We start from the raw sequence: 24,135 nt of genomic DNA on the forward strand, positions 1-24,135 counted from the left end.
ACTTATTTAAGTTCCAAGAGTTCTAATTCACATGCAATAGTCATTTCCAGTCAAAAAAAAAACATTAAAAAATTTCAATTTCTGACCATTTGGAGGAAGTTCGACAGGTAACAGGTCATCGTTTTTCATCAGAAAAAGGATTTTTTGGACTGTAGAAAAATTGATTCAAAATGTCATTTGGATTGTGCCTCATGTTGAATAACTACTTTTTGAAGCCTCATTGTGACCAAAATTGCCATTTTTACAGACTTTTTCTCCTACTCAGAAGCTTCTATTTTGACCAATTTCAGGCATTAATATGGCTCTAAACACACTTATTTTAGTTCCAAGAGTTCTAATTCACATGCAAGAGTCATTTACAGTAAAAAAACTAAACATTAAAAATTTTCAATTTCTGACCATTCGGAGGAAGTTCGACAGCTCACGGGTCATCGTTTTTCATCAGAAAATTGAATTTTTGGACTGTAGAAAATTTGATTCAAAATGTCATGTGGATTGTGCCTCATGTTGAATAACTACTTTTTGAAGCCTCAATGTGACCAAAATTGCCATTTTTACAGACTTTTTCTCCTACTCAGAAGCTCCTATTTCGACCAATTTCAGGCATTAAAATGACTCTAAACACACTTATTTAAGTTCCAAGAGTTCTAATTCACATGCAAGAGTCATTTACAGTAAAAAAAAAAACATTAAAAAATTTCAATTTCTGACCATTCGGAGGAAGTTCGACAAGTCACGGGTCATCGTTTTTCATCAGAAAATTGATTTTTTGGACTGTAGAAAATTTGATTCAAAATGTCATTTGGATTGTGCCTCGTGTTGAATAACTACTTTTTGAAGTGTCATTGTGACCAAAATTGCCATTTTTACAGACTTTTTCTCCTACTCAGAAGCTTCCATTTCGACCAATTTCAGGCATTAATATGCCTCTAAACACACTTATTTTAGTTCCAAGAGTTCTAATTCACATGCAATAGTCATTTACAGTCAAAAAACAAAACATTACAAAATTTCCATTTCTGACCATTTGGAGGAAATTCGACAGGTCACGGGTCAACGTTTTTCATCAGAAAATTGATTTTTTGGACTGTAGAAAATTTGATTCAAAATGTCATTTGGATTGTGCCTCATGTTGAATAACTACTTTTTGAAGCCTCAATGTGACCAAAATTGCCATTTTTGCAGACTTTTTCTCCTACTCAGAAGCTTCTATTTCGACCAATTTCAGGCATTAAAATGACTCTAAACACACTGATTTTAGTTCCAAAAGTGATAATTCACATGCAATAGTCATTTACAGTCAGAAGACAAAACATTAAAAAAATTAAATTTCTGACCATCTGGAGAAAGGTCGACAGGTCACGGATCATCGTGTTTCATCAGAAAATTGATTTTTTGGACTGTAGAAAAATTTATTCAAAATGTCATTTGACTTGTGCCTCATGTTGAATACTTTTTGAAGCCTCAATGTGACCAAAATTGCCATTTTTACAGACTTTTTCTCCTACTCAGAAGCTTCTATTTCAACCAATTACAGGCATTGAAATGACTCTAAACACACTTATTTAAGTTCCAAGAGTTCTAATTCACATGCAATAGTCATTTCCAGTCAAAAAAAAAACATTAAAAAATTTCAATTTCTGACCATTTGGAGGAAGTTCGACAGGTAACAGGTCATCGTTTTTCATCAGAAAAAGGATTTTTTGGACTGTAGAAAAATTGATTCAAAATGTCATTTGGATTGTGCCTCATGTTGAATAACTACTTTTTGAAGCCTCATTGTGACCAAAATTGCCATTTTTACAGACTTTTTCTCCTACTCAGAAGCTTCTATTTTGACCAATTTCAGGCATTAATATGGCTCTAAACACACTTATTTTAGTTCCAAGAGTTCTAATTCACATGCAAGAGTCATTTACAGTAAAAAAACTAAACATTAAAAATTTTCAATTTCTGACCATTCGGAGGAAGTTCGACAGCTCACGGGTCATCGTTTTTCATCAGAAAATTGAATTTTTGGACTGTAGAAAATTTGATTCAAAATGTCATGTGGATTGTGCCTCATGTTGAATAACTACTTTTTGAAGTCTCAATGTGACCAAAATTGCCATTTTTACAGACTTTTTCTCCTACTCAGAAGCTCCTATTTCGACCAATTTCAGGCATTAAAATGACTCTAAACACACTTATTTAAGTTCCAAGAGTTCTAATTCACATGCAAGAGTCATTTACAGTAAAAAAAAAAAACATTAAAAAATTTCAATTTCTGACCATTCGGAGGAAGTTCGACAAGTCACGGGTCATCGTTTTTCATCAGAAAATTGATTTTTTGGACTGTAGAAAATTTGATTCAAAATGTCATTTGGATTGTGCCTCGTGTTGAATAACTACTTTTTGAAGTGTCATTGTGACCAAAATTGCCATTTTTACAGACTTTTTCTCCTACTCAGAAGCTTCCATTTCGACCAATTTCAGGCATTAATATGCCTCTAAACACACTTATTTTAGTTCCAAGAGTTCTAATTCACATGCAATAGTTATTTACAGTCAAAAACCAAACATTACAAAATTTCCATTTCTGACCATTTGGAGGAAATTCGACAGGTCACGGGTCAACGTTTTTCATCAGAAAATTGATTTTTTGGACTGTAGAAAATTTGATTCAAAATGTCATTTGGATTGTGCCTCATGTTGAATAACTACTTTTTGAAGCCTCAATGTGACCAAAATTGCCATTTTTGCAGACTTTTTCTCCTACTCAGAAGCTTCTATTTCGACCAATTTCAGGCATTAAAATGACTCTAAACACACTGATTTTAGTTCCAAAAGTGATAATTCACATGCAATAGTCATTTACAGTCAGAAGACAAAACATTAAAAAAATTAAATTTCTGACCATCTGGAGAAAGGTCGACAGGTCACGGATCATCGTGTTTCATCAGAAAATTGATTTTTTGGACTGTAGAAAAATTTATTCAAAATGTCATTTGACTTGTGCCTCATGTTGAATACTTTTTGAAGCCTCAATGTGACCAAAATTGCCATTTTTACAGACTTTTTCTCCTACTCAGAAGCTTCTATTTCGACCAATTTCAGGCATTAAAATGACTCTAAACACACTTATTTTAGTTCCAAGTGTTCTAATTCACATGCAATAGTCATTTACTGTCAAAAAATTAAACATTAAAAAGTTATGATTTCTGACCATCTGGAGGAAGTTCGACAGGTCGCGGATCATCGTTTTTCATCAGAAAATTGATTTTTTGGACTGTAGAAAAATTGATTCAAAATGTCATTTGGATTGTGCCTCGTGTTGAATAACTACTTTTTGAAGTGTCATTGTGACCAAAATTGCCATTTTTACAGACTTTTTCTCCTACTCAGAAGCTTCCATTTCGACCAATTTCAGGCATTAATATGCCTCTAAACACACTTATTTTAGTTCCAAGAGTTCTAATTCACATGCAATAGTCATTTACAGTCAAAAAACAAAACATTACAAAATTTCCATTTCTGACCATTTGGAGGAAATTCGACAGGCCACGGGTCAACGTTTTTCATCAGAAAATTGATTTTTTGGACTGTAGAAAATTTGATTCAAAATGTCATTTGGATTGTGCCTCATGTTGAATAACTACTTTTTGAAGCCTCATTGTGACCAAAATTGCCATTTTTACAGACTTTTTCTCCTACTCAGAAGCTTCCATTTCGACCAATTTCAGGCATTAATATGCCTCTAAACACACTTATTTTAGTTCCAAGAGTTCTAATTCACATGCAATAGTCATTTACAGTCAAAAAACAAAACATTACAAAATTTCCATTTCTGACCATTTGGAGGAAATTCGACAGGTCACGGGTCATCGTTTTTCATCAGAAAATTGATTTTTTGGACTGCAGAAAATTTGATTCAAAATGTAATTTGGATTGTGCCTCATGTTGAATAACTACTTTTTGAAGCCTCAATGTGACCAAAATTGCCATTTTTACAGACTTTTTCTCCTACTCAGAAGCTCCTATTTCGACCAATTTCAGGCATTAAAATGACTCTAAACACACTTATTTAAGTTCCAAGAGTTCTAATTCACATGCAAGAGTCATTTACAGTAAAAAAAAAAATTAAAAAATTTCAATTTCTGACCATTCGGAGGAAGTTCGACAAGTCACGGGTCATCGTTTTTCATCAGAAAATTGATTTTTTGGACTGTAGAAAATTTGATTCAAAATGTCATTTGGATTGTGCCTCGTGTTGAATAACTACTTTTTGAAGTGTCATTGTGACCAAAATTGCCATTTTTACAGACTTTTTCTCCTACTCAGAAGCTTCCATTTCGACCAATTTCAGGCATTAATATGCCTCTAAACACACTTATTTTAGTTCCAAGAGTTCTAATTCACATGCAATAGTCATTTACAGTCAAAAAACAAAACATTACAAAATTTCCATTTCTGACCATTTGGAGGAAATTCGACAGGTCACGGGTCAACGTTTTTCATCAGAAAATTGATTTTTTGGACTGTAGAAAATTTGATTCAAAATGTCATTTGGATTGTGCCTCATGTTGAATAACTACTTTTTGAAGCCTCAATGTGACCAAAATTGCCATTTTTGCAGACTTTTTCTCCTACTCAGAAGCTTCTATTTCGACCAATTTCAGGCATTAAAATGACTCTAAACACACTGATTTTAGTTCCAAAAGTGATAATTCACATGCAATAGTCATTTACAGTCAGAAGACAAAACATTAAAAAAATTAAATTTCTGACCATCTGGAGAAAGGTCGACAGGTCACGGATCATCGTGTTTCATCAGAAAATTGATTTTTTGGACTGTAGAAAAATTTATTCAAAATGTCATTTGACTTGTGCCTCATGTTGAATACTTTTTGAAGCCTCAATGTGACCAAAATTGCCATTTTTACAGACTTTTTCTCCTACTCAGAAGCTTCTATTTCGACCAATTTCAGGCATTAAAATGACTCTAAACACACTTATTTTAGTTCCAAGTGTTCTAATTCACATGCAATAGTCATTTACTGTCAAAAAATTAAACATTAAAAAGTTATGATTTCTGACCATCTGGAGGAAGTTCGACAGGTCGCGGATCATCGTTTTTCATCAGAAAATTGATTTTTTGGACTGTAGAAAAATTGATTCAAAATGTCATTTGGATTGTGCCTCGTGTTGAATAACTACTTTTTGAAGTGTCATTGTGACCAAAATTGCCATTTTTACAGACTTTTTCTCCTACTCAGAAGCTTCCATTTCGACCAATTTCAGGCATTAATATGCCTCTAAACACACTTATTTTAGTTCCAAGAGTTCTAATTCACATGCAATAGTCATTTACAGTCAAAAAACAAAACATTACAAAATTTCCATTTCTTACCATTTGGAGGAAATTCGACAGGCCACGGGTCAACGTTTTTCATCAGAAAATTGATTTTTTGGACTGTAGAAAATTTGATTCAAAATGTCATTTGGATTGTGCCTCATGTTGAATAACTACTTTTTGAAGCCTCATTGTGACCAAATTTGCCATTTTTACAGACTTTTTCTCCTACTCAGAAGCTTCCATTTCGACCAATTTCAGGCATTAATATGCCTCTAAACACACTTATTTTAGTTCCAAGAGTTCTAATTCACATGCAATAGTCATTTACAGTCAAAAAACAAAACATTACAAAATTTCCATTTCTGACCATTTGGAGGAAATTCGACAGGTCACGGGTCAACGTTTTTCATCAGAAAATTGATTTTTTGGACTGTAGAAAATTTGATTCAAAATGTCATTTGGATTTTGCCTCATGTTGAATAACTACTTTTTGAAGCCTCAATGTGACCAAAATTGCCATTTTTGCAGACTTTTTCTCCTACTCAGAAGCTTCTATTTCGACCAATTTCAGGCATTAAAATGACTCTAAACACACTTATTTAAGTTCCAAGAGTTCTAATTCACATGCAATAGTCATTTACCGTCAAAAAACAAAACATTAAAAAATTAAAATTTCTGACCATTCGGAGGAAGTTCAACAGGTCACGGGTCATCGTTTTTCATCAGAAAATTGATTTTTTGGACTGTAGAAAATTTGATTCAAAATGTCATTTGGATTGTGCCTCATGTTGAATAACTACTTTTTGAAGCCTCATTGTGACCAAAATTGCCATTTTTACAGACTTTTTCCCCTACTCAGAAGCTTCTATTTTGACCAATTTCAGGCATTAATATGGCTCTAAACACACTTATTTTAGTTCCAAGAGTTCTAATTCACATGCAAGAGTCATTTACAGTAAAAAAACTAAACATTAAAAATTTTCAATTTCTGACCATTCGGAGGAAGTTCGACAGCTCACGGGTCATCGTTTTTCATCAGAAAATTGAATTTTTGGACTGTAGAAAATTTGATTCAAAATGTCATGTGGATTGTGCCTCATGTTGAATAACTACTTTTTGAAGCCTCAATGTGACCAAAATTGCCATTTTTACAGACTTTTTCTCCTACTTTGAAGCTTCTATTTCGACCAATTTCAGGCATTAAAATGACTCTAAACACACTTATTTAAGTTCCAAGAGTTCTAATTCACATGCAATAGTCATTTACCGTCAAAAAACAAAACATTAAAAAATTAAAATTTCTGACCATTCGGAGGAAGTTCGACAAGTCACGGGTCATCGTTTTTCATCAGAAAATTGATTTTTTGGACTGTAGAAAATTTGATTCAAAATGTCATTTGGATTGTGCCTCGTGTTGAATAACTACTTTTTGAAGTGTCATTGTGACCAAAATTGCCATTTTTACAGACTTTTTCTCCTACTCAGAAGCTTCCATTTCGACCAATTTCAGGCATTAATATGCCTCTAAACACACTTATTTTAGTTCCAAGAGTTCTAATTCACATGCAATAGTCATTTACAGTCAAAAAACAAAACATTACAAAATTTCCATTTCTGACCATTTGGAGGAAATTCGACAGGCCACGGGTCAACATTTTTCATCAGAAAATTGATTTTTTGGACTGTAGAAAATTTGATTCAAAATGTCATTTGGATTGTGCCTCATGTTGAATAACTACTTTTTGAAGCCTCATTGTGACCAAAATTGCCATTTTTACAGACTTTTTCTCCTACTCAGAAGCTTCTATTTCGACCAATTTCAGGCATTAAAATGACTCTAAACACACTTATTTTAGTTCCAAGTGTTCTAATTCACATGCAATAGTCATTTACTGTCAAAAAATTAAACATTAAAAAGTTATGATTTCTGACCATCTGGAGGAAGTTCGACAGGTCGCGGATCATCGTTTTTCATCAGAAAATTGATTTTTTGGACTGTAGAAAAATTGATTCAAAATGTCATTTGGATTGTGCCTCGTGTTGAATAACTACTTTTTGAAGTGTCATTGTGACCAAAATTGCCATTTTTACAGACTTTTTCTCCTACTCAGAAGCTTCCATTTCGACCAATTTCAGGCATTAATATGCCTCTAAACACACTTATTTTAGTTCCAAGAGTTCTAATTCACATGCAATAGTCATTTACAGTCAAAAAACAAAACATTACAAAATTTCCATTTCTGACCATTTGGAGGAAATTCGACAGGCCACGGGTCAACGTTTTTCATCAGAAAATTGATTTTTTGGACTGTAGAAAATTTGATTCAAAATGTCATTTGGATTGTGCCTCATGTTGAATAACTACTTTTTGAAGCCTCATTGTGACCAAAATTGCCATTTTTACAGACTTTTTCTCCTACTCAGAAGCTTCCATTTCGACCAATTTCAGGCATTAATATGCCTCTAAACACACTTATTTTAGTTCCAAGAGTTCTAATTCACATGCAATAGTCATTTACAGTCAAAAAACAAAACATTACAAAATTTCCATTTCTGACCATTTGGAGGAAATTCGACAGGTCACGGGTCATCGTTTTTCATCAGAAAATTGATTTTTTGGACTGCAGAAAATTTGATTCAAAATGTAATTTGGATTGTGCCTCATGTTGAATAACTACTTTTTGAAGCCTCAATGTGACCAAAATTGCCATTTTTACAGACTTTTTCTCCTACTCAGAAGCTCCTATTTCGACCAATTTCAGGCATTAAAATGACTCTAAACACACTTATTTAAGTTCCAAGAGTTCTAATTCACATGCAAGAGTCATTTACAGTAAAAAAAAAACATTAAAAAATTTCAATTTCTGACCATTCGGAGGAAGTTCGACAAGTCACGGGTCATCGTTTTTCATCAGAAAATTGATTTTTTGGACTGTAGAAAATTTGATTCAAAATGTCATTTGGATTGTGCCTCGTGTTGAATAACTACTTTTTGAAGTGTCATTGTGACCAAAATTGCCATTTTTACAGACTTTTTCTCCTACTCAGAAGCTTCCATTTCGACCAATTTCAGGCATTAATATGCCTCTAAACACACTTATTTTAGTTCCAAGAGTTCTAATTCACATGCAATAGTCATTTACAGTCAAAAAACAAAACATTACAAAATTTCCATTTCTGACCATTTGGAGGAAATTCGACAGGTCACGGGTCAACGTTTTTCATCAGAAAATTGATTTTTTGGACTGTAGAAAATTTGATTCAAAATGTCATTTGGATTGTGCCTCATGTTGAATAACTACTTTTTGAAGCCTCAATGTGACCAAAATTGCCATTTTTGCAGACTTTTTCTCCTACTCAGAAGCTTCTATTTCGACCAATTTCAGGCATTAAAATGACTCTAAACACACTGATTTTAGTTCCAAAAGTGATAATTCACATGCAATAGTCATTTACAGTCAGAAGACAAAACATTAAAAAAATTAAATTTCTGACCATCTGGAGAAAGGTCGACAGGTCACGGATCATCGTGTTTCATCAGAAAATTGATTTTTTGGACTGTAGAAAAATTTATTCAAAATGTCATTTGACTTGTGCCTCATGTTGAATACTTTTTGAAGCCTCAATGTGACCAAAATTGCCATTTTTACAGACTTTTTCTCCTACTCAGAAGCTTCTATTTCGACCAATTTCAGGAATTAAAATGACTCTAAACACACTTATTTTAGTTCCAAGTGTTCTAATTCACATGCAATAGTCATTTACTGTCAAAAAATTAAACATTAAAAAGTTATGATTTCTGACCATCTGGAGGAAGTTCGACAGGTCGCGGATCATCGTTTTTCATCAGAAAATTGATTTTTTGGACTGTAGAAAAATTGATTCAAAATGTCATTTGGATTGTGCCTCGTGTTGAATAACTACTTTTTGAAGTGTCATTGTGACCAAAATTGCCATTTTTACAGACTTTTTCTCCTACTCAGAAGCTTCCATTTCGACCAATTTCAGGCATTAATATGCCTCTAAACACACTTATTTTAGTTCCAAGAGTTCTAATTCACATGCAATAGTCATTTACAGTCAAAAAACAAAACATTACAAAATTTCCATTTCTTACCATTTGGAGGAAATTCGACAGGCCACGGGTCAACGTTTTTCATCAGAAAATTGATTTTTTGGACTGTAGAAAATTTGATTCAAAATGTCATTTGGATTGTGCCTCATGTTGAATAACTACTTTTTGAAGCCTCATTGTGACCAAATTTGCCATTTTTACAGACTTTTTCTCCTACTCAGAAGCTTCCATTTCGACCAATTTCAGGCATTAATATGCCTCTAAACACACTTATTTTAGTTCCAAGAGTTCTAATTCACATGCAATAGTCATTTACAGTCAAAAAACAAAACATTACAAAATTTCCATTTCTGACCATTTGGAGGAAATTCGACAGGTCACGGGTCAACGTTTTTCATCAGAAAATTGATTTTTTGGACTGTAGAAAATTTGATTCAAAATGTCATTTGGATTGTGCCTCATGTTGAATAACTACTTTTTGAAGCCTCAATGTGACCAAAATTGCCATTTTTGCAGACTTTTTCTCCTACTCAGAAGCTTCTATTTCGACCAATTTCAGGCATTAAAATGACTCTAAACACACTTATTTAAGTTCCAAGAGTTCTAATTCACATGCAATAGTCATTTACCGTCAAAAAACAAAACATTAAAAAATTAAAATTTCTGACCATTCGGAGGAAGTTCGACAGGTCACGGGTCATCGTTTTTCATCAGAAAATTGATTTTTTGGACTGTAGAAAATTTGATTCAAAATGTCATTTGGATTGTGCCTCATGTTGAATAACTACTTTTTGAAGCCTCATTGTGAACAAAATTGCCATTTTTACAGACTTTTTCCCCTACTCAGAAGCTTCTATTTTGACCAATTTCAGGCATTAATATGGCTCTAAACACACTTATTTTAGTTCCAAGAGTTCTAATTCACATGCAAGAGTCATTTACAGTAAAAAAACTAAACATTAAAAATTTTCAATTTCTGACCATTCGGAGGAAGTTCGACAGCTCACGGGTCATCGTTTTTCATCAGAAAATTGAATTTTTGGACTGTAGAAAATTTGATTCAAAATGTCATGTGGATTGTGCCTCATGTTGAATAACTACTTTTTGAAGCCTCAATGTGACCAAAATTGCCATTTTTACAGACTTTTTCTCCTACTTAGAAGCTTCTATTTCGACCAATTTCAGGCATTAAAATGACTCTAAACACACTTATTTAAGTTCCAAGAGTTCTAATTCACATGCAATAGTCATTTACCGTCAAAAAACAAAACATTAAAAAATTAAAATTTCTGACCATTCGGAGGAAGTTCGACAGGTCACGGGTCATCGTTTTTCATCAGAAAATTGATTTTTTGGACTGCAGAAAATTTGATTCAAAATGTAATTTGGATTGTGCCTCATGTTGAATAACTACTTTTTGAAGCCTCAATGTGACCAAAATTGCCATTTTTACAGACTTTTTCTCCTACTCAGAAGCTCCTATTTCGACCAATTTCAGGCATTAAAATGACTCTAAACACACTTATTTAAGTTCCAAGAGTTCTAATTCACATGCAAGAGTCATTTACAGTAAAAAAAAAAAACATTAAAAAATTTCAATTTCTGACCATTCGGAGGAAGTTCGACAAGTCACGGGTCATCGTTTTTCATCAGAAAATTGATTTTTTGGACTGTAGAAAATTTGATTCAAAATGTCATTTGGATTGTGCCTCGTGTTGAATAACTACTTTTTGAAGTGTCATTGTGACCAAAATTGCCATTTTTACAGACTTTTTCTCCTACTCAGAAGCTTCCATTTCGACCAATTTCAGGCATTAATATGCCTCTAAACACACTTATTTTAGTTCCAAGAGTTCTAATTCACATGCAATAGTCATTTACAGTCAAAAAACAAAACATTACAAAATTTCCATTTCTGACCATTTGGAGGAAATTCGACAGGTCACGGGTCAACGTTTTTCATCAGAAAATTGATTTTTTGGACTGTAGAAAATTTGATTCAAAATGTCATTTGGATTGTGCCTCATGTTGAATAACTACTTTTTGAAGCCTCAATGTGACCAAAATTGCCATTTTTGCAGACTTTTTCTCCTACTCAGAAGCTTCTATTTCGACCAATTTCAGGCATTAAAATGACTCTAAACACACTGATTTTAGTTCCAAAAGTGATAATTCACATGCAATAGTCATTTACAGTCAGAAGACAAAACATTAAAAAAATTAAATTTCTGACCATCTGGAGAAAGGTCGACAGGTCACGGATCATCGTGTTTCATCAGAAAATTGATTTTTTGGACTGTAGAAAAATTTATTCAAAATGTCATTTGACTTGTGCCTCATGTTGAATACTTTTTGAAGCCTCAATGTGACCAAAATTGCCATTTTTACAGACTTTTTCTCCTACTCAGAAGCTTCTATTTCGACCAATTTCAGGCATTAAAATGACTCTAAACACACTTATTTAAGTTCCAAGAGTTCTAATTCACATGCAATAGTCATTTACAGTTAAAAAACAAAATATTAAAAAATTTCTATTTCTGACCATTTGGAGGAAGTTCGACAGGTCACGGGTCATCGTTTTTCATCAGAAAATTGATTTTTTGGACTGTAGAAAAATTGATTCAAAATGTCATTCGGATTGTGCCTCATGTTAAATAACTACTTTTTGTAGCCTCAATGTGACCAAAATTGCCATTTTTACAGACTTTTTCTCCTACTCAGAAGTTTCTATTTCGACGAATTCCTGGCATTAAAATGACTCTAAACACACTTATTTTAGTTCCAAGTGTTCTAATTCACATGCAATAGTCATTACTGTCAAAAAATTAAACATTAAAAAGTTATGATTTCTGACCATCTGGAGGAAGTTCGACAGGTCGCGGATCATCGTTTTTCATCAGAAAATTGATTTTTTGGACTGTAGAAAAATTGATTCAAAATGTCATTTGGATTGTGCCTCGTGTTGAATAACTACTTTTTGAAGTGTCATTGTGACCAAAATTGCCATTTTTACAGACTTTTTCTCCTACTCAGAAGCTTCCATTTCGACCAATTTCAGGCATTAATATGCCTCTAAACACACTTATTTTAGTTCCAAGAGTTCTAATTCACATGCAATAGTCATTTACAGTCAAAAAACAAAACATTACAAAATTTCCATTTCTTACCATTTGGAGGAAATTCGACAGGCCACGGGTCAACGTTTTTCATCAGAAAATTGATTTTTTGGACTGTAGAAAATTTGATTCAAAATGTCATTTGGATTGTGCCTCATGTTGAATAACTACTTTTTGAAGCCTCATTGTGACCAAATTTGAAGTTTTACAGACTTTTTCTCCTACTCAGAAGCTTCCATTTCGACCAATTTCAGGCATTAATATGCCTCTAAACACACTTATTTTAGTTCCAAGAGTTCTAATTCACATGCAATAGTCATTTACAGTCAAAAAACAAAACATTACAAAATTTCCATTTCTGACCATTTGGAGGAAATTCGACAGGTCACGGGTCAACGTTTTTCATCAGAAAATTGATTTTTTGGACTGTAGAAAATTTGATTCAAAATGTCATTTGGATTGTGCCTCATGTTGAATAACTACTTTTTGAAGCCTCAATGTGACCAAAATTGCCATTTTTGCAGACTTTTTCTCCTACTCAGAAGCTTCTATTTCGACCAATTTCAGGCATTAAAATGACTCTAAACACACTTATTTAAGTTCCAAGAGTTCTAATTCACATGCAATAGTCATTTACCGTCAAAAAACAAAACATTAAAAAATTAAAATTTCTGACCATTCGGAGGAAGTTCGACAGGTCACGGGTCATCGTTTTTCATCAGAAAATTGATTTTTTGGACTGTAGAAAATTTGATTCAAAATGTCATTTGGATTGTGCCTCATGTTGAATAACTACTTTTTGAAGCCTCATTGTGACCAAAATTGCCATTTTTACAGACTTTTTCCCCTACTCAGAAGCTTCTATTTTGACCAATTTCAGGCATTAATATGGCTCTAAACACACTTATTTTAGTTCCAAGAGTTCTAATTCACATGCAAGAGTCATTTACAGTAAAAAAACTAAACATTAAAAATTTTCAATTTCTGACCATTCGGAGGAAGTTCGACAGCTCACGGGTCATCGTTTTTCATCAGAAAATTGAATTTTTGGACTGTAGAAAATTTGATTCAAAATGTCATGTGGATTGTGCCTCATGTTGAATAACTACTTTTTGAAGCCTCAATGTGACCAAAATTGCCATTTTTACAGACTTTTTCTCCTACTTAGAAGCTTCTATTTCGACCAATTTCAGGCATTAAAATGACTCTAAACACACTTATTTAAGTTCCAAGAGTTCTAATTCACATGCAATAGTCATTTACCGTCAAAAAACAAAACATTAAAAAATTAAAATTTCTGACCATTCGGAGGAAGTTCGACAGGTCACGGGTCATCGTTTTTCATCAGAAAATTGATTTTTTGGACTGCAGAAAATTTGATTCAAAATGTAATTTGGATTGTGCCTCATGTTGAATAACTACTTTTTGAAGCCTCAATGTGACCAAAATTGCCATTTTTACAGACTTTTTCTCCTACTCAGAAGCTCCTATTTCGACCAATTTCAGGCATTAAAATGACTCTAAACACACTTATTTAAGTTCCAAGAGTTCTAATTCACATGCAAGAGTCATTTACAGTAAAAAAAAAAACATTAAAAAATTTCAATTTCTGACCATTCGGAGGAAGTTCGACAAGTCACGGGTCATCGTTTTTCATCAGAAAATTGATTTTTTGGACTGTAGAAAATTTGATTCAAAATGTCATTTGGATTGTGCCTCGTGTTGAATAACTACTTTTTGAAGTGTCATTGTGACCAAAATTGCCATTTTTACAGACTTTTTCTCCTACTCAGAAGCTTCCATTTCGACCAATTTCAGGCATTAATATGCCTCTAAACACACTTATTTTAGTTCCAAGAGTTCTAATTCACATGCAATAGTCATTTACAGTCAAAAAACAAAACATTACAAAATTTCCATTTCTGACCATTTGGAGGAAATTCGACAGGTCACGGGTCAACGTTTTTCATCAGAAAATTGATTTTTTGGACTGTAGAAAATTTGATTCAAAATGTCATTTGGATTGTGCCTCATGTTGAATAACTACTTTTTGAAGCCTCAATGTGACCAAAATTGCCATTTTTGCAGACTTTTTCTCCTACTCAGAAGCTTCTATTTCGACCAATTTCAGGCATTAAAATGACTCTAAACACACTGATTTTAGTTCCAAAAGTGATAATTCACATGCAATAGTCATTTACAGTCAGAAGACAAAACATTAAAAAAATTAAATTTCTGACCATCTGGAGAAAGGTCGACAGGTCACGGATCATCGTGTTTCATCAGAAAATTGATTTTTTGGACTGTAGAAAAATTTATTCAAAATGTCATTTGACTTGTGCCTCATGTTGAATACTTTTTGAAGCCTCAATGTGACCAAAATTGCCATTTTTACAGACTTTTTCTCCTACTCAGAAGCTTCTATTTCGACCAATTTCAGGCATTAAAATGACTCTAAACACACTTATTTAAGTTCCAAGAGTTCTAATTCACATGCAATAGTCATTTACAGTTAAAAAACAAAATATTAAAAAATTTCTATTTCTGACCATTTGGAGGAAGTTCGACAGGTCACGGGTCATCGTTTTTCATCAGAAAATTGATTTTTTGGACTGTAGAAAAATTGATTCAAAATGTCATTCGGATTGTGCCTCATGTTAAATAACTACTTTTTGTAGCCTCAATGTGACCAAAATTGCCATTTTTACAGACTTTTTCTCCTACTCAGAAGTTTCTATTTCGACGAATTCCTGGCATTAAAATGACTCTAAACACACTTATTTTAGTTCCAAGTGTTCTAATTCACATGCAATAGTCATTTACTGTCAAAAAATTAAACATTAAAAAGTTATGATTTCTGACCATCTGGAGGAAGTTCGACAGGTCGCGGATCATCGTTTTTCATCAGAAAATTGATTTTTTGGACTGTAGAAAAATTGATTCAAAATGTCATTTGGATTGTGCCTCGTGTTGAATAACTACTTTTTGAAGTGTCATTGTGACCAAAATTGCCATTTTTACAGACTTTTTCTCCTACTCAGAAGCTTCCATTTCGACCAATTTCAGGCATTAATATGCCTCTAAACACACTTATTTTAGTTCCAAGAGTTCTAATTCACATGCAATAGTCATTTACAGTCAAAAAACAAAACATTACAAAATTTCCATTTCTGACCATTTGGAGGAAATTCGACAGGTCACAGGTCAACGTTTTTCATCAGAAAATTGATTTTTTGGACTGTAGAAAATTTGATTCAAAATGTCATTTGGATTGTGCCTCATGTTGAATAACTACTTTTTGAAGCCTCAATGTGACCAAAATTGCCATTTTTGCAGACTTTTTCTCCTACTCAGAAGCTTCTATTTCGACCAATTTCAGGCATTAATATGACTCTAAACACACTTATTTTAGTTCCAAGAGTTCTAATTCACATGCAATAGTCATTTACAGTTAAAAAACAAAACATTAAAAAATGTCAATTTCTGACCATTCGGAGAAGGTTCGACAGTTCACGGGTCATCGTTTTTCATCAGAAAATTGATTTTTTGGACTGTAGAAAATTTGATTCAAAATGTCATTTGGATTGTGCCTCATGTTGAATAACTACTTTTTGAAGCCTCATTGTGACCAAAATTGCCATTTTTACAGACTTTTTCTCCTACTCAGAAGCTTCTATTTCGACCAATTTCAGGCATTAATATGACTCTAAGCACACTTATTTTAGTTCCAAGAGTTCTAATTCACATGCAAGAGTCATTTACAGTAAAAAAAACTAAACATTAAAAATTTTCAATTTCTGACCATTCGGAGGAAGTTCGACGGCTCACGGGTCATCGTTTTTCATCAGAAAATTGATTTTTTGGACTGTAGAAAATTTGATTCAAAATGTCATGTGGATTGTGCCTCATGTTGAATAACTACTTTTTGAAGCCTCAATGTGACCAAAATTGCCATTTTTACAGACTTTTTCTCCTACTCAGAAGCTTCTATTTCGACCAATTTCAGGCATTAAAATGACTCTAAACACACTTATTTAAGTTCCAAGAGTTCTAATTCACATGCAATAGTCATTTACCGTCAAAAAACAAAACATTAAAAAATTACAATTTCTGACCATTCGGATGAAGTTCGACAGGTCACGGGACATCGTTTTTCATCAGAAAATTGATTTTTTGGACTGTTGAAAATTTGATTCAAAATGTCATTTGGATTGTGCCTCGTGTTGAATAACTACTTTTTGAAGTGTCATTGTGACCAAAATTGCCATTTTTACAGACTTTTTCTCCTACTCAGAAGCTTCCATTTCGACCAATTTCAGGCATTAATATGCCTCTAAACACACTTATTTTAGTTCCAAGAGTTCTAATTCACATGCAATAGTCATTTACAGTCAAAAAACAAAACATTACAAAATTTCCATTTCTGACCATTTGGAGGAAATTCGACAGGTCACAGGTCAACTTTTTTCATCAGAAAATTGATTTTTTGGACTGTAGAAAATTTGATTCAAAATGTCATTTGGATTGTGCCTCATGTTGAATAACTACTTTTTGAAGCCTCAATGTGACCAAAATTGCCATTTTTGCAGACTTTTTCTCCTACTCAGAAGCTTCTATTTCGACCAATTTCAGGCATTAATATGACTCTAAACACACTTATTTTAGTTCCAAGAGTTCTAATTCACATGCAATGGTCATTTACAGTAAAAAAACAAAACATTAAAAAATGTCAATTTCTGACCATTCGGAGAAGGTTCGACAGTTCACGGGTCATCGTTTTTCATCAGAAAATTGATTTTTTGGACTGTAGAAAATTTGATTCAAAATGTCATTTGGATTGTGCCTCATGTTGAATAACTACTTTTTGAAGCCTCATTGTGACCAAAATTGCCATTTTTACAGACTTTTTCTCCTACTCAGAAGCTTCTATTTCGACCAATTTCAGGCATTAATATGACTCTAAGCACACTTATTTTAGTTCCAAGAGTTCTAATTCACATGCAAGAGTCATTTACAGTAAAAAAAACTAAACATTAAAAATTTTCAATTTCTGACCATTCGGAGGAAGTTCGACAGCTCACGGGTCATCGTTTTTCATCAGAAAATTGATTTTTTGGACTGTAGAAAATTTGATTCAAAATGTCATGTGGATTGTGCCTCATGTTGAATAACTACTTTTTGAAGCCTCAATGTGACCAAAATTGCCATTTTTACAGACTTTTTCTCCTACTCAGAAGCTTCTATTTCGACCAATTTCAGGCATTAAAATGACTCTAAACACACTTATTTAAGTTCCAAGAGTTCTAATTCACATGCAATAGTCATTTACCGTCAAAAAACAAAACATTAAAAAATTACAATTTCTGACCATTCGGATGAAGTTCGACAGGTCACGGGTCATCGTTTTTCATCAGAAAATTGATTTTTTGGACTGTAGAAAATTTGATTCAAAATGTCATTTGGATTGTGCCTCATGTTGAATAACTACTTTTTGAAGCCTCAATGTGACCAAAATTGCCATTTTTACAGACTTTTTCTCCTACTCAGAAGCTTCTATTTCGACCAATTTCAGGCATTAAAATGACTCTAAACACACCTATTTTAGTTCCAAAAGTGATCATTCACATGCAATAGTCATTTACAGTCAAAAAATTAAACATTACAAAATTTCAATTTCTGACCATTTGGAGGAAGTTTGACAGGTCACGGGTCATCGTTTTTCATCAGAAAATTGATTTTTTGGACTGTAGAAAATGTGATTCAAAATGTCATTTGGATTGGACCTCATGTTGAATAACTACTTTTCGAAGCCTCAATGTGACCAAAATTGCCATTTTTACAGACTTTTTCTCCTACTCAGAAGCTTCTATTTCAACCAATTACAGGCATTAAAATGACTCTAAACACACTTATTTAAGTTCCAAGAGTTCTAATTCACATGCAATAGTCATTTACAGTCAAAAAACAAAACATTCAAAAATTTCAATTTCTGACCATTTGGAGGAAGTTCGACAGGTCACGGGTCATCGTTTTTCATCAGAAAATTGATTTTTTGGACTGTAGAAAATGTGATTCAAAATTTCATTTGGATTGGGCCTCATGTTAAATAACTACTTTTCGAAGCCTCAATGTGACCAAAATTGCCATTTTTACAGACTTTTTCTCCTACTCAGAAGCTTCTATTTCGACCAATTACAGGCATTAAAATGACTCTAAACACACGTATTTAAGTTCCAAGAGTTCTAATTCACATGCAATAGTCATTTACAGTCAAAAAACAAAACATTACAAAATGTCATTTTCTGACCATTTGGAGGAAGTTTGACAGGTCACGGGTCATCGTTTTTCATCAGAAAATTGATTTTTTGGACTGTAGAAAATGTGATTCAAAATGTCATTTGGATTGGGCCTCATGTTGAATAACTACTTTTCGAAGCCTCAATGTGACCAAAATTGCCATTTTTACAGACTTTTTCTCCTACTCAGAAGCTTCTATTTCGACCAATTACAGGCATTAAAATGACTCTAAACACACTTATTTAAGTTCCAAGAGTTCTAATTCACATGCAATAGTCATTTACAGTCAAAAAACAACACATTAAAAAATTTCAATTTCTGACCATTTGGAGGAAGTTCGACAGGTCACGGGTCATCGTTTTTCATCAGAAAATTGATTTTTTGGACTGTAGAAAATTTGATTCAAAATGTCATTTGGATTGTGCCTCATGTTGAATAACTACTTTTTGAAGCATCAATGTGACCAAAATTGCCATTTTTACAGACTTTTTCTCCTACTCAGAAGCATCTATTTCGACCAATTTCAGGCATTAAAATGACTCTAAACACACTTATTTAAGTTCCAAGAGTTCTAATTCACATGCAATAGTCATTTACCGTCAAAAAACAAAACATTAAAAAATTAAAATTTCTGACCATTCGGAGGAAGTTCGACAGGTCACGGGTCATCGTTTTTCATCAGAAAATTGATTTTTTGGACTGCAGAAAATTTGATTCAAAATGTCATTTGGATTGTGCCTCATGTTGAATAACTACTTTTTGAAGCCTCAATGTGACCAAAATTGCCATTTTTACAGACTTTTTCTCCTACTCAGAAGCTCCTATTTCGACCAATTTCAGGAATTAAAATGACTCTAAACACACTTATTTAAGTTCCAAGAGTTCTAATTCACATGCAATAGTCATTTACCGTCAAAAAACAAAACATTAAAAAATTAAAATTTCTGACCATTCGGAGGAAGTTTGACAGGTCACGGGTCATCGTTTTTCATCAGAAAATTGATTTTTTGGACTGTAGAAAATTTGATTCAAAATGTCATGTGGATTGTGCCTCATGTTGAATAACTACTTTTTGAAGCCTCAATGTGACCAAAATTGCCATTTTTACAGACTTTTTCTCCTACTCAGAAGCTTCTATTTCGACCAATTTCAGGCATTAAAATGACTCTAAACACACTTATTTAAGTTCCAAGAGTTCTAATTCACATGCAATAGTCATTTACAGTAAAAAAACAAAACATTAAAAAATTTCAATTTCTGACCATTCGGAGAAGGTTCGACAGGTCACGGGTCATCGTTTTTCATCAGAAAATTGATTTTTTGGACTGTAGAAAATTTGATTCAAAATGTCATTTGGATTGTGCCTCATGTTGAATAGCTACTTTTTGAAGCCTCATTGTGACCAAAATTGCCATTTTTACAGACTTTTTCTCCTACTCAGAAGCTTCTATTTTGACCAATTTCAGGCATTAATATGGCTCTAAACACACTTATTTTAGTTCCAAGAGTTCTAATTCACATGCAAGAGTCATTTACAGTAAAAAAACTAAACATTAAAAATTTTCAATTTCTGACCATTCGGAGGAAGTTCGACAGCTCACGGGTCATCGTTTTTCATCAGATAATTGAATTTTTGGACTGTAGAAAATTTGATTCAAAATGTCATGTGGATTGTGCCTCATGTTGAATAACTACTTTTTGAAGCCTCAATGTGACCAAAATTGCCATTTTTACAGACTTTTTCTCCTACTTAGAAGCTTCTATTTCGACCAATTTCAGGCATTAAAATGACTCTAAACACACTTATTTAAGTTCCAAGAGTTCTAATTCACATGCAATAGTCATTTACCGTCAAAAAACAAAACATTAAAAAATTAAAATTTCTGACCATTCGGAGGAAGTTCGACAGGTCACGGGTCATCGTTTTTCATCAGAAAATTGATTTTTTGGACTGCAGAAAATTTGATTCAAAATGTAATTTGGATTGTGCCTCATGTTGAATAACTACTTTTTGAAGCCTCAATGTGACCAAAATTGCCATTTTTACAGACTTTTTCTCCTACTCAGAAGCTCCTATTTCGACCAATTTCAGGCATTAAAATGACTCTAAACACACTTATTTAAGTTCCAAGAGTTCTAATTCACATGCAAGAGTCATTTACAGTAAAAAAAAAAAACATTAAAAAATTTCAATTTCTGACCATTCGGAGGAAGTTCGACAAGTCACGGGTCATCGTTTTTCATCAGAAAATTGATTTTTTGGACTGTAGAAAATTTGATTCAAAATGTCATTTGGATTGTGCCTCGTGTTGAATAACTACTTTTTGAAGTGTCATTGTGACCAAAATTGCCATTTTTACAGACTTTTTCTCCTACTCAGAAGCTTCCATTTCGACCAATTTCAGGCATTAATATGCCTCTAAACACACTTATTTTAGTTCCAAGAGTTCTAATTCACATGCAATAGTCATTTACAGTCAAAAAACAAAACATTACAAAATTTCCATTTCTGACCATTTGGAGGAAATTCGACAGGTCACGGGTCAACGTTTTTCATCAGAAAATTGATTTTTTGGACTGTAGAAAATTTGATTCAAAATGTCATTTGGATTGTGCCTCATGTTGAATAGCTACTTTTTGAAGCCTCAATGTGACCAAAATTGCCATTTTTGCAGACTTTTTCTCCTACTCAGAAGCTTCTATTTCGACCAATTTCAGGCATTAAAATGACTCTAAACACACTGATTTTAGTTCCAAAAGTGATAATTCACATGCAATAGTCATTTACAGTCAGAAGACAAAACATTAAAAAAATTAAATTTCTGACCATCTGGAGAAAGGTCGACAGGTCACGGATCATCGTGTTTCATCAGAAAATTGATTTTTTGGACTGTAGAAAAATTTATTCAAAATGTCATTTGACTTGTGCCTCATGTTGAATACTTTTTGAAGCCTCAATGTGACCAAAATTGCCATTTTTACAGACTTTTTCTCCTACTCAGAAGCTTCTATTTCGACCAATTTCAGGCATTAAAATGACTCTAAACACACTTATTTAAGTTCCAAGAGTTCTAATTCACATGCAATAGTCATTTACAGTTAAAAAACAAAATATTAAAAAATTTCTATTTCTGACCATTTGGAGGAAGTTCGACAGGTCACGGGTCATCGTTTTTCATCAGAAAATTGATTTTTTGGACTGTAGAAAAATTGATTCAAAATGTCATTCGGATTGTGCCTCATGTTAAATAACTACTTTTTGTAGCCTCAATGTGACCAAAATTGCCATTTTTACAGACTTTTTCTCCTACTCAGAAGTTTCTATTTCGACGAATTCCTGGCATTAAAATGACTCTAAACACACTTATTTTAGTTCCAAGTGTTCTAATTCACATGCAATAGTCATTTACTGTCAAAAAATTAAACATTAAAAAGTTATGATTTCTGACCATCTGGAGGAAGTTCGACAGGTCGCGGATCATCGTTTTTCATCAGAAAATTGATTTTTTGGACTGTAGAAAAATTGATTCAAAATGTCATTTGGATTGTGCCTCGTGTTGAATAACTACTTTTTGAAGTGTCATTGTGACCAAAATTGCCATTTTTACAGACTTTTTCTCCTACTCAGAAGCTTCCATTTCGACCAATTTCAGGCATTAATATGCCTCTAAACACACTTATTTTAGTTCCAAGAGTTCTAATTCACATGCAATAGTCATTTACAGTCAAAAAACAAAACATTACAAAATTTCCATTTCTGACCATTTGGAGGAAATTCGACAGGTCACAGGTCAACGTTTTTCATCAGAAAATTGATTTTTTGGACTGTAGAAAATTTGATTCAAAATGTCATTTGGATTGTGCCTCATGTTGAATAACTACTTTTTGAAGCATCAATGTGACCAAAATTGCCATTTTTACAGACTTTTTCTCCTACTCAGAAGCATCTATTTCGACCAATTTCAGGCATTAAAATGACTCTAAACACACTTATTTAAGTTCCAAGAGTTCTAATTCACATGCAATAGTCATTTACCGTAAAAAAAAAAACATAAAAAAATTACAATTTCTGACCATTCGGAGGAAGTTCGACAGGTCACGGGTCATCGTTTTTCATCAGAAAATTGATTTTTTGGACTGTAGAAAATTTGATTCAAAATGTCATTTGGATTGTGCCTCATGTTGAATAACTACTTTTTGAAGCCTCAATGTGACCAAAATTGCCATTTTTACAGACTTTTTCTACTACACAGAAGCTTCTATTTCGACCAATTTCAGGCATTAATATGACTCTAAACACACTTATTTTAGTTCCAAGAGTTCTAATTTACATGCAAGAGTCATTTACAGTTAAAAAAAAAAACATTAAACAATTTCAATTTCTGACCATTCAGAGGAAGTTCGACAGGTCACGGGTCATCGTTTTTCATCAGAAAATTGATTTTTTGGACTGTGGAAAATTTGATTCAAACTGTCATTTGGATTGTGCCTTAGGTTGAATAACTACTTTTCGAAGCCTCAATGTGACCAAAACTGCCATTTTTACAGACTTTTTCTCCTACTCAGAAGCTTCTATTTCAACCAATTACAGGCATTGAAATGACTCTAAACACACTTATTTAAGTTCCAAGAGTTCTAATTCACATGCAATAGTCATTTCCAGTCAAAAAAAAAAACATTAAAAAATTTCAATTTCTGACCATTTGGAGGAAGTTCGACAGGTAACAGGTCATCGTTTTTCATCAGAAAAAGGATTTTTTGGACTGTAGAAAAATTGATTCAAAATGTCATTTGGATTGTGCCTCATGTTGAATAACTACTTTTTGAAGCCTCATTGTGACCAAAATTGCCATTTTTACAGACTTTTTCTCCTACTCAGAAGCTTCTATTTTGACCAATTTCAGGCATTAATATGGCTCTAAACACACTTATTTTAGTTCCAAGAGTTCTAATTCACATGAAAGAGTCATTTACAGTAAAAAAACTAAACATTAAAAATTTTCAATTTCTGACCATTCGGAGGAAGTTCGACAGCTCACGGGTCATCGTTTTTCATCAGAAAATTGAATTTTTGGACTGTAGAAAATTTGATTCAAAATGTCATGTGGATTGTGCCTCATGTTGAATAACTACTTTTTGAAGCCTCAATGTGACCAAAATTGCCATTTTTACAGACTTTTTCTCCTACTCAGAAGCTTCTATTTCGACCAATTTCAGGCATTAAAATGACTCTAAACACACTTATTTAAGTTCCAAGAGTTCTAATTCACATGCAATAGTCATTTACCGTCAAAAAACAAAACATTAAAAAA

This window comes from Triturus cristatus, chromosome 8 (genome assembly GCF_964204655.1).
Source record: "Triturus cristatus chromosome 8, aTriCri1.1, whole genome shotgun sequence".
Taxonomy (NCBI): domain Eukaryota; kingdom Metazoa; phylum Chordata; class Amphibia; order Caudata; family Salamandridae; genus Triturus; species Triturus cristatus.